The following is a 13,241-nucleotide window of genomic DNA, read 5'->3' on the forward strand; positions in this document are numbered from 1 at the left end:
CACACACATCTTCTTTATCTATTTCAACTTCTGTTTACTCATTCAGAAACATTTCAGTACTTTCCCCTTAGTCCCCACCCTCCTTTTCCTCCTTCTGCCTTCCTCCTCTCCCATTCTCCTTCTTCCTACTTCTCTTCCTGTCTCTCACCTTCTTCCTCTTCCTTCTTCATTTTAATATTATATATGTAGAAAAGTATGCTTAAATTTCCAGAAACCTACTTTCCAAATTTTAACGTGCAATTATTTGTGAGATAGAATTTTCCAAAAGACCCATGGCTTACAAAACCAAGGTGGTATAATTTGACAAAGCCCCTTGACAAAGCCCAAAATTCTAGAATTTTTTTTTTTTTTTGGTAATGCTGCATTCTGCATCTGTTTTAGGGATAAACTTAGAAAATAACTTTAGCAAACTTAAATAATCTCAATTACTCTGTTATTAAGTAATAATTGACTTGTACATATATGATATATTTGGTAAAATGATTTAGTGTGGGTTTAATAATAGGAAAATTAAATAAACATGACCTTCTTTGTTTTACAAGACATGGAAAATATTTGTTTTATATTTTTCATGTAGATTTCTTTACTTTCTCACCCCAACCATATTGTACTTAACATTGCAAGCTTATGATTCTAAGTTTTTACATTAGCTATATGTAGAAAGAATCTAAACAAGCAGAAAACTTTGAATACTGAGTAGAACTTAAATTATAATCTTGACTAAATAATTTAATCTTTTTGGAATTACAAATGTCACTCAGTAAGCTTGATGCTCACTTGAAGGAAAATTTTCCTATGTAAGTAGATATTTTATAAGTACATTGAGAAACGTTGAGAATAAAATAAATGTAGAAGAGTTCTTAAATATCAGGGTTAACTTTATGAAAATTATTTGGTACATACTGATTACTAGCCTATTCTAGAATGAGACATTATGATATTCTGTATTTCTTTAAATCTAAAATATACAGTCATTTTGATATTATGTAATTTTTACATACGCTGGGGGTGCCTGGATGGCCCAGTAATTGGTATATGCAACTCATGATCTTGGAGTTGTGAATTAAAGACCCCATTGGGTGTAGAGCCTACTTAAAAATTTACAGAGGCACCCAGATGGCTCAGACAGCTAAACATCTGACTCTTGATTTTGGTTCAGGTCATGATCTCTTGGTTCCTGAGTTCAAGCCGCACATTGGACTCTGCGTTGACAGCATGGAGTCTGCCCCTCCTCTACTCACTTGCTCACTCTCTCTAGCTCGCTCTCTCTCTCTCAAAAATAGAATAAATAGGGTGCCTGGGTGGTTCAGTTGGTTAAGCGTTCGAATTTAGCTCAGGTCATGATCTCACGGTTCGTAGGTTCGAGCCCCATGGCAGGCTTTGTGCTGACAGCTAGCTCAGAGCCTGGAGCCTGCTTCAGATTCTGTATCTCCCTCACTCTCTGATCCTCCCCTGCTCACGCTGTCTCTCTCTTAGAAAAAAAAAATTTTTTTTAATGGAATAAACATTTCAAAAAATTAAAACAAATTTACATAGGCTGACAATTCACTAAAGCAATTATGGTTAAAATTATTAATACCTTTAGTGTGTGAAAACCAAGAAAGGGAATTGTATTCTGTCTAAATTTACCTTATGAAGTTAGTTATTTCTATAAATATAATAAATATTTTAACATCATCTTTATAAGTTAGAACAAACTCACCTCTCATATGATTTCAGTTCCAGTCCTCACTTAATGAGCAATGACTTGGTGGTATGAAAAGTACACAAATGAAGAGGACAAAATTCGCACCTTCGTGGAGCATGAGTGAGCTGAGTAGGAAAACAGGAGACCTGTTTTGGAACAAACAGGAAATGAAGAAAAAAAGTTGGTCATTTATGAATATTAATCTTGCACAAATCAAAGAAACCACCTTGCAAGGGCTTACATTGAACTTTTTAGTGAGGCCATGGGGCTAGCATTCCTCGTATGTCAAATCTGAAATAATTATTTATTGCTTTGAGTAGTATCATTATATTTGTTTAAAAATTTTTCACCATGAATGTTAAATAAAGTAGGATTCATAAAAAATGCATATTACCCTTATTGACTAATAAATGAGAAATTATTATCATGGCAAAAATTCTGCATATAGCATTTGTATATTAAAGATGGAAAAGTCTAGTTCTGATCTGAATGTCCTAGTATATAATGTTTGTTTATGAAATATTCTTTGATTTTATCAGAATAGAGTATAATTCATAGGGATATAGATTTTTATACAAGTGTTTTTTTAATATATGCCCAAATTTTATTTTCTATAGAAAAATCCAAATTTGGGGGAAAAATTCAAATTTAATACTGTGTACTTTTCTTTAGTGTATTTTTCCCACTACGGGGGGTCTTTGTTTTTGAGGCAGTTTCTTTTGCTGTATTTAAGAGGAAAAAGCAAAACAAACAAACAAAGAAAACCCAGTTGTATTGCCTAGAACATAGAATCCCATAAGTCAAAAGTCACATCTTCAGATATGATTATGGCTTCATATTGCACTTACTAGGAAGCTGGGCTTCTTATCAATTTGACAAAAAGTTAAAAAGGAGACAAAACTCAAGAAAATGTATGGTTACATTTGAATAATCTTAGCATCAACTTAGGAAAATTTCTATCTCCAGCACATTCTTTTTAGGTCAATTTGAAATAGATAACTACTACCCAGTTCTGTAATATTTCTAAATAAAGCTTTTTTATACACTAATTATAGCATATAAGTAAGGGTCACATGTGCTATATGTGTATATATATGTGTATAGCATATAAGTAAGGGTCACATGTCCTTCTATATCATATGACTTAAGCCTAGAAAACAATATCCCAGGACTAGATTTTTTAGTGTACCCTAATTACAGGAATAGTTAGAAATAAGCTAGTGATCAGCAATTGTTTGAGTATTAGTTAATGGAAAAATATAAAATAATATTATACATATCTTCTAAAATATTAGAGCACCTATTTTATATCTTCCTCACTTACTTAGGAAATATTCTATATGTAGTAGATAATAAATAAGAAAATCTGAAAACAGAAAAGAACACAGCCCAAATCACATCATTATCCTTATACTGACATATTTCTGTCTCTATCTCCCTAATGCATTAGACCAAATTTTTTTCTGTATTCATCTATTTAAAGTTTATTATTTGTATCATATTACATATTTTGCATCAAATGAATAATGACAGGAACAAATTATATCTGTTAAAATGTGTTTTGATAACTATTAAAATGGGCATTCTTATTTTACAACTATTTTAATATCATTTTATAGTAAAGAATTTGAGAGGTCATTTAATTCTGTCCCTCCTTTTCTACCACTTAGAAAATTTACATCGAATTCTACTGGACTGAAACATTACTTCATAAAAATGGAACTCCAAAACCAAGACTGATGAGCTACTGTTAAATTTTAAATCCTCACTTTTATCACTCTTATAATCAAAACGCTCCACCAGTAATATCTGAATACCATAAAGTTAGTGAGTATGTGCCTAGAAGTTTGGTATGAATGCAAGTATACTTATATATTTTATGTTCATTCATTTATTCAACAGGTATTTACAAAGTATTTGTTATTTGACATGTCCCATTTAAAAAATATTTTAATGTTGTTTTTTTATGTATTTACTATATGCCCCTTTATAGTTCTTAAATAAATACTCAAACAGTTCAAAACTATCTACTTTTACTTGATATATATTGATTATATTTCATATGCATCAAAACAGTGATTATAAGTATTATTTATAAAGAATATTTTTACAATGCTGTGGGTAGGCAGTTCTGAAGTACCATAATGAGTTAGTATTATCAGTGTTGAAATCCTTAGACTCAAACATGTTAACAAATATATACATTAAGCTGACCTCGAAAGTAGTTGGCCTTCATGATTCCCATTCTCGATTCCTCATACCCCTGTATGGAAATAAGGCAAACATAACTGATGGTATCAATGAGGAAAAGACAGTTAACCTGATTACAGGGTATATCTAAATATAATAAATTACTTTGGGAGGAATTTTTATTTTATCTTTTATTCATTGTCATGGAGGTACAACAATAATTTTCTTTGCTCTTGAGGGTAAATGCGGATTTTGAAAATCACCATGAGAAAATAAGAGGTTTCATTAGGGGAATATTAGATATAAAATACGGGGTTTCATTTATCAAGAGAAAATAAAAATATATTAAGTAGCATAAAATGTATGCATGAATATCTATACATATATAAATTTATATGTGCATATTTTCCAGTTTACAATCTTGTTTTCTATCTTATGTTAATTAATGCATTAAATAATAGGGGAATGAGTAACAATAAACTGTTAAAGTAAAAAAGATTTAAAATTTGAGGTGTAATATACCACGAGATAATTTTTTATTTAACCAAAGTCCTAGTAATATGTATCATATTATTATAGTAAATGTAATCAGTGAGTCTTATTATAAAGCTACCCATAATTTAGTGCACTTAAAGCATAAATATGGTGCCATTTAACTGCTGACAAACCAGTTTTATTGATAGAAATAGCTCGAGTTGAAAGAAGGATCTTGAAAAGTTTACGGCTTATTTTTTCAAGCACCACAAACTAATAAGTAAAAACATATGAATTAGATAAAATACTTCATTAAGTTACTTTTATTGGGTGAGTCAATGTGATATGATTACATTTCAGAGACATTTAATTCCCTATCATATAAAATCACATTGATGTTTGGTTATATTTTCTCTTCTGGTGATGTAGCCATTCAAAGTATTTTACCCATATCAAAGCAGAGATATTATGAAGTTAAAACTAAAGTCATTTTCATCAAAGCTAATCATAAATTTTATTTTCTTAAGTGTTTCCCAGATTAATCGCATTGCAGGTCTGTAAAGAAGACTCTTAAAAGTACTCTTGGGTCTTGGGTTCTAATTAGAAAGAATCCCATCCAAGTTGGGAGCACTGCAGCAAAAACAAAAACACCCACATTTGGTTCACGAAGCTTTGGATGAACCCATTGAACGCCAACACTTTAGCAAGGTGTTTCTTAATGTTGAAAGTATAATTGGCCATTCATTTACTTGGATGGCCGGCTCTGCAGTGCTTTGCACTCATTAGTATAACTCGTGTAAATTTTATCAATGCTTCCTTTGAAATGACATAAAACTTGAATCGCTACATAAACTGGTAAATGATAGTTGCTCGTTATCCTGTACGCGTGTCCCTTTTTATTGGTTAAAGAAGGTAGGTAAACATCACAGATGCAAAATGTTTGTTGTTAAGAATGTGTGTTTACAGGTGTGGAATACCCTAAGGATGGGTAGAACTGATATCCTGCTGCAGGTGCAGACTTTAATAAACAGGAACTTGTCTTTCCCCTAATCGCTTCTCTCCTTTATCATGCTTTTGGATTATCTCAATTCACATTAAGTATCACTTGTGCATAAAGCATATACAGTGTACTATATTTATTTAGATATACATGTGACTAAATTTTCTGTGAATAAAACCCAAAATGCATTCACATGAGAAAATGGAGTGGTTTAATTTAAATATTTTAGGAGTGCTAGAATACTAATAAACATCTGGAAGAGCAGATAAAACTAGATAAATGTTTAGTCTTGTTATGAGTAACACACTAGCATACGATTAGGTTTATAATGGTTGTAATTTAACAAAACTGTTGTATGAAATATTTTGTTTAGCATTCATTAAAAACTGTTAATGCACTTGTGTCTTCCATGGACTAAATCTTTTGCAGCAGACGCACGTTATTAGTATAATACAAATATGCTAAAAAGCAAACAGTTTGGTGTTAAAATGTTTTAAGTAGGATTGTGAAGAGGAATTTTACACCAATCTTTATTTTTTTTTCATTTTTACAGGGAAAATTTTACCACAAATTCCATATTTTAATGATATTATACCAACTCTATTTTTTAAACTCATTTTGTCACTGTTTTGTAACAGAAACACTGTAAATATTATAGATGTGGTAAACTATTATACTTGTTTTCTTATAAATGAAATGATCTGTGCCAACACTGACAAAATGAATTAATGTGTTACTAAGGCAACAGCCACATTACATGCTTTCTCTTTCACAGTAGGCAGCAGAGCATATGGTTTTCTCTTAATGGAACGCTAGCTTCTCATTAACATACCAGTAGCAGTGTCAGAACTTACAAACCAGCATAACAGGGAGATGGAAAAACTTATAAATTAGACCCTTTCAGTACTATTGAGAAGGAAATGACTGATGTTCTAAGGTACAATATTTAGCTAATACTGTGCCCTTTTCTGCACCTTCTCTCCATAAAAAAACTTTTTTCTTATAATAAATATAAATATAAATATTGAAGTGCAAGTAATTTTTACCCTGCTTCTAAAAGTGATTGGCACTCTGATTTTGATAACTCTTCTTAAAAATATTTCGTTGCCTTTTTGCTCACAGTATGTTTTCAACAGCTGTATTTTCACCATCCTGTTTCAATACAGTAGCACAGTTGAAATGTAAAGCTAATTTTCATGTCTTCCTAAAGAGGAAATCCATCAGGTAAACAAAAAAAAAATAGGACTGAGAAGGAAACCTTTTTTGGAGGCAAAAGATGACCATTCCAAGAACAGAAGTGGAGCCGCCAGGAGGTCATGCTTGGTAATAAAGGAAGAAAAGAATGATTTTATTTAGTCCCAATTTCACTGTGTTGTTTAAACCAGATTTAGCTGTCTCGTACTAATTATGGTGATTTGAATTTTTCATCCATTTTTTTCCTTTATTTAGAGATCCTTCTCACTGAGAATTCAGCTGTATTTGTAGAAGGAATATATCAATGTCAAGTCTTGAGACACATTTTAAAATTTAAACCTATACATATGGCATAGAAATTGCACTTACATATGGATAATCATGACACGACCTCATATTCCAAGAATTCCATAAAATTATGTTGGTTTTGTCATTTATATTTTTTAATTTCATAATATTTACCTATGCTTAGATGGTTGAGTGCTATTAGAAAGTGCAATATGAAGTCCTGCAAAAGCAGTGGCTGTGTATTCCGGATCACTGTAGAGTAATTGCCAGGAAGAAAGTAGATGTATTAATCCTCTGATAACCAAACCTCTTGGGAGATAACTAAGTGGATTGATGATTCTTTCCAAAGACTTTAATGTCTACACTAGTTCAACTCACTGAGTGGAAAATTTTACTCCTAAGAGTCCACCCATTTAGTAGCCTTTTTCTGCAATATTGTTGGAGATGAATTTCTTAAATCTGCACGACATGATGAATGAGAAGAATGTCTTTTAAAAGAATAAGTCAGGAATATGTTGATAATATCAAGACTTTTTAAATCTTACCCATAAAGATATAAATAAATTTTCTAACCATTATTATTCTTAATAAATATTGTTATATTGTTATATTTCTAATCATGTACTGATATATGTAGCTTTTTAATTACTTTTTTCTCTTTGGTGGAATTCAAAATTTTGCTAAACTTTGATAATTACCCAAAGTTAGAATATTTGTGACTTACCTCATTTTCTACGAATGTCTGAAAATGGCCCAAAGGGCCAGGAATAAATAGCATAATTACTATAATAAATAGGTATCCAAGTAATGCTCTTCCCAGAGATCATCTGCCTGGTCTTCCAAAGTGAATCCCAGTGTCTAACATTTCCGAACTTATTTGTTTTCCTTTTGCAAAGAGAAAGATATAAAGTGTATTCACAGAAAGACTTTTCATTTTCTCAGCCACCACAAGACATGACAATATGTTTATTTCAGAATCATCCTCTTTTTCCCCCTGCCTCAACATTTGCCATTACCCTCAACGTGGTTGCAAATGCTTTGGAAACTAAGTTAATAACTATTATTGATTCAGGCCCAATGTGAATAATGCAAACTATTAATTTAAGGGTGTTTCCATACTTTGTGAGTAGCAAGCAGCCAGATAACCAAGGCCCATGCTGCAGATTTAATCTCTGTGTCAGTAGATCCAGATTTTTCCATTTGGTAAGCAAACTATTATTTTCCACTTTACCAGAATCCAAGAGAGCCCCAGGCAGCTTGGCATGTCTCTCTCTGAAGTATAGATCATTTCTCTATAACCCTAACAAAGGTGTGTAAAAAGTCGCTACTTCTCCATGTGTTTTTCAACACCGTGGAATCAGGAACATCTCTGCATACAGGTGTTAAAAGAAGCTTCCACCTCATGTCTAGCATTAAAACTTAAACTGATGGTTGTTATTCAGCTGAAGACAGTATCAGTGTAAAGTGTCACCGATCTGGTCACTATCTCTGGGAGGCTGCCAGAGCTCTTACATTGGCTTCATGGTGTCGTCTGTGAAGGAAGCCAATTAAGATCACAAGATAGTGGCTGGTAATAATAAACTTCTAATGATGTTCCTGACTGAAAAGAGGTAATTAAAATGTGTATATGGATGACCCCAGCTTCTGTCGGCTCAGTGTAGCTGTTACACTGACAATGTCCATGTTTTGTTTAGGGAAAAAAAAAGAGTTAGTGTTGTCTAACAACAATAAAATAAGCAATTTAATAATATAGAAAGGCATGCCTTGGAAATGCACACCAGTTTCAATTTTGTTGCATCCTTGATAGAATTCAGTTGACTGCTATCACTTGACTGGATTTTTTGTTGTTTTGGTGACTGACTCTGTAACATCTCCTTCTCCCACACCCCATCCTTCCTGTCTGCACGCTACACTCCAGCTCCCCACCCCCACCCCCGTAAGGAGTTTTTGGTTGTTGTTGTTGTACTAGGACTAGGTCTTACCTTCTTCAGGTGCTTCTTGAAATCAAAGACCGTGTTTTGAAAAGAAAGACAATTAATTAGATAGCAAAGGAAGCTGGTCCTCTTATCACTCGATCTGGTCATGGACATAAGTGCTTCACACTTTTTCTATTGCCTAACCCTGCAGCGCAAAGCTTTCCTGTACACCTGCTCAGATCAGCTCAGCTCATCAATTTTATGTGAGCCGGTTAAGTTCCTTTAAGCCTGTCCACTGAGAGGTGGTGATAGCTCTCTGAGAAAAAGAAGAGAAAGAGAAACAGAATGCTGCTCCAGGCCTTTATCTTGATCACACTGTTTGTTTTCAAATTGATGTCTGTAATGAAACAAAGAGGATTTAATCGTGTTAAACAAAAGCCAGTTGGTACCCAGAGGAAACTCATTTAACTCTTCTCCAAGCCTTAGAGTTTCAGGTTTCTCGTCTTCCTCTTTGTGGATCCACCAGGCTGAGTTTCTTACCTGGGGCTTAAAATTGTGAGGTGTGAAACTCTTCTTTTGTTTTGACAGGTGCTCTTTGCTAAACATCAGCCTAGCCTTGGTGGTGATAATACACAGAAGGGGGGAAAAACTTCAAGACGCTAATGACTGCAGTTGCCCAACTTCTTCCTTAAACAGGTTTTATTAGCTTCCCTTCTTGGAGTTCTTTAGGATAAAGTGGGAAAACAAATTGGGCTGATGGGAAGTGAGTTGTGAAAAGACCCAGGGACCATCCGGTTTTGGAATCCCAAGAAGAAAATAAAGGCCTAGACTGCTCTTTCTTGATCGAGGAGTTAGCTGGAAGAACTGACAGCATTAAGTGTTATCTGGTAGAAGGAACAGACTCAACAGGTGACACCAATAACTTGATATTTGGCTAAGATGTCTCCAGACATGATTCTCAACCTTAGAATTTTACAATAGTGCTCAGGTGGGTGGAAGACTCCATGCTGATTATACCACCCTGATACCCAGAAAAAGGCATCTCTGGGTGGAGAGAGAAGCCTTGAGGCCAGCCCTCTTCACTGACTTGAAACTATCCCTGTGTGCTCCTTTGCTAACCACTCCTTCTCGGTGATTCCTAGATGGATTCCAAGATTCTTTTCTGCCTTTGTTTAAAGCACTAGTTTCCTATACTCAATTCTACCTGTTGTTGTTGCATTTCTCTCTGTGCCTCCCAGTATCTCCTGAATCACTCTTTCCTTGACATAACCCTTGAAGACTGGGAACTTTCCCCTTCTGCCGACACTGGTAGACCTGCTGTGCTGACCAGGCATGCTGCGGGAATGACAAGCTGTGCCACATTTCCAGATGGTGAAATAACATGGCAGTGCTGAGCTTTGGTATCAACCCACAAAGTTCTACTGCTCCAGGCTGAAGTAAAACAAACAAACAAAAACTCTTTTCTTTTTTTCTCCATATTTGTTTAGACAGTGGTGAAGTGTTCACAAAAGGTTCATAGAAAATTATTAGGGAGGTGATATGGATTAGTGGTTAAAAGTGGACCCAGAGCACCCAGGGTAAATTTGGATAAAGCTATGAATGCTTCAGGTCTCTCGGCTTTAAGATGTATATACTGTACAACAGCAACAAGATTATATGCTTGGTAGAAGCATTTAATTAATTTCCATAAACGTTTGGCAGCATCTTCAAGTGCTAGTTTGTACTCAATAATTATTAACCATTGTTACTGGCAACCTAATGGTCTTCTCCAGGCAGGTTGTGAATTCACTGAGTTTCAGCTTTTTCAGGTGCAGTTCATCTTCCAAGCACTGGCCACACTTGTCTCCAAGGTTTTGGTTGGAAGACAGTTGATTTTTTTCAGGTAAAAGGGGGTGCCTCGGGGAACCATTCTGTTTCTCAGCAAGCAAATTACCTTGATTTCTTCCCAAACATGCCATCCCTAAAATAACCAGTTGCACTGCTTAGCCTTTCCCTCTTTTCAGTCAAGGTCTTAAAGAAGATGGAATTATATATTTAACTTCAGTCTTTTTCTTGAACAAGACCTAGGAGTAAGTGTACAAAGAAAGTAGATGGGTGCTGAATGTAGTTCCTGCTACCTTCTGTTACTGCTTTTCATACCTAAAGTTTCCATATTAGGGAGAGGGCTGGTCTTGGATCCTGGGTAGTTTTTATACCCACGTTTGACTCTTTGATTATAGTTTCTTGTAGAGTTAACTATAAACTGATATATTTGGAGAAGATAACAGTTATTTGTTAGGAGGCAGAGGCAGGTTAGAGGACTTGAAGAAAAGGCCAATAACTTGGGTCATTTCCTCTTGCAGAGAGCACAAAATGATGGGCAAACTGAAGACCTGATTGATTCTGTAAATCAGATACCTGGAATTTAGCAAAAGGATGAAGAAAAAGTGGTAACCCTGACATCTTCCAAAATGGGAATATACTCATGCTTTATAGATGCACTTACCATGATCTTAACAAAATATCATGTATTTACTTTAAAAATAACAGTTAACATAGGGCTCCTGGGTGGCTCAGTTGATTGAGTGACTGGCTCTTTATATCAGCTCAGGTCATGATTTTAATGTTCATGGTATCGAGCCCCAGGTAGGTCTCTGTGCTGACTACACAGAGCCTGCTTGGGATTCTCTCTCTCCCTCTCTCTGTGTTCCCCCCCCCCATGAGCTCTTTCTCTCTCCCTCTCCCTCTCAGACAAAAAAAGTTAACTTAAAAAAATAATAGTTAATACATAAATAGCAAGGAGGGCATTCAAACACCAATTACCTAATTGGAATAATTCAACTTGTATAGGTCTGAAATTGAAATGGGCCTTGTGGCAAGTATCTTCTAGGCAGACTTCATGTTTAAGATCTTCCCAATAAAACTGTAAGAGATAAAACAAAACAAAACTCCAGTCTCATCTCTGTCAGTTGAAGCAATCAAAAAGAATATGGGTTTTACCAAATTCCCTTTTTTTTTTTTTTTTAAGTTGGGAAGTGTATGGATCGGTCCACTGTATTCCTTTCAATGTAATCATGTTACCTTTTATAGTTGGAGTTTTATGCAGATGTATAGAGCACCTTCTTATAATAATGATTCAAGCCAGCTAGGTATCCACAAAATAAAGACTAATAAGGAAAATGTCCTTTTTGCCTTTTCCTTACCAAGTAAAAATTGTCTGATTCAAAAAGAGCAAGTCTTGTCTTTGGTTTTTCTCTTTTCTACACTATGTACCCAAATACAGTGAGTTTGCCTTGCATTAGAATGTATAGAGGGCTGCACAAGCTCACCTATGGCACACAAATTATTTTGTTACGGTGCCATCTGCTGGTGTCAACCAACCAAAGACTTAATTTTCTGAAAGATTAATGGTAAGCTTCTAATAGCACTAAAGACTTTGAAGTTATTTGATTAAAATAACGTTTTGTCTTTTCTCATTTATAATTACAGCATAGACGAATTTCAAATGGCTGCATGATGCATAATTCTTCAGCACTCCAATACAGTAATATTAAATGTCACTCTATTTTAAAGTTAGAAAAATGGAGGCACCAGGCATTGCCTTGACTTACTGGTTCATGACCCGTTTGGATTCAAATTTCATTTCTTAGTTACCATGGTTCCCCTGACTTTTAAAAAAGTTCTGTTCCATTTTCCCCCTTAGAAAAGCAGTTTAAGTGCTCACTTCAGCAGCACATATACTAAAATTGGAACGATCCACAGATTAGCATGGTCCCTGTGCAGAGATGATAAGCAAATTCGTGAATTTGTGAAGTGTTCCATATTAAAAAAAAAAAAAAAAAAAGAAAAAAGAAAGAAAGAAAAGCCATTTATTGCTGTGTGTGTGATTACATCATTTTCAACACTTAATGTATCTATTCACTAAATTTGTTCTCTATGCCACGGTGTAAGGTATGGGAATAATTTGTTCCTTCCGTATAAAGCAAGCTTGTCACCCTAGTCCTAATTACTTATATTCAATATCAATGCAGTTACCAAGTATTTTTCTCAACCTACCTTCTACTGGAGATGAGAAAAAAACCACTACTCCTCCCATTTTTAAAAAATCTTTACCACTTTTTAAAAGATCTATGTGATCTTGAGTAAGTCACTTAACTTTCTTGTACCTCTTCTTTATCTGTAAACTTCAGATAATAATAGTAACTACCTGATAGGGTTACCTATCAGCTTATTGTGACTGTTAAAGAAAATCATACTTAAAAAGTTCTTAGAACAGTGCCTGTAACCCAGTAAACACACAGTAACTGTTAGTTGCTTAATCATAGTTATTTAAGCATTTCAAAGAATATGGATTAATATCAATTAGATAATCATTGCTTTACAGTAACTGCTGGGATCCCTAACTTCCTCCCAATTGGGAGATATAAAGTGTGTATGTGTGCTTATATTTTGGAGAAGAGGAGAAGAATAATTACCTTTTGTTCTCTCTCAATGATCACGTAACTGGCTTGAA

General features: G+C 34.4%; 1 non-coding gene across 1 annotated transcript; it reads left to right on the forward strand.

Annotated features, from left to right (window-relative positions):
• Window positions 1–12,444: 12,444 nt before the first annotated feature.
• Window positions 12,445–12,548, forward strand: LOC120248140. The gene has a single exon (XR_005532504.1). It is a non-coding gene; the product is annotated as a U6 spliceosomal RNA (small nuclear RNA).
• The last annotated feature ends 693 nt before the right edge of the window (window positions 12,549–13,241 follow it).

This window comes from Hyaena hyaena, unplaced genomic scaffold, assembly GCF_003009895.1.
Source record: "Hyaena hyaena isolate Hyena2069 unplaced genomic scaffold, ASM300989v1 scaffold_567, whole genome shotgun sequence".
Classification (NCBI taxonomy): Eukaryota; Metazoa; Chordata; class Mammalia; order Carnivora; family Hyaenidae; genus Hyaena; species Hyaena hyaena.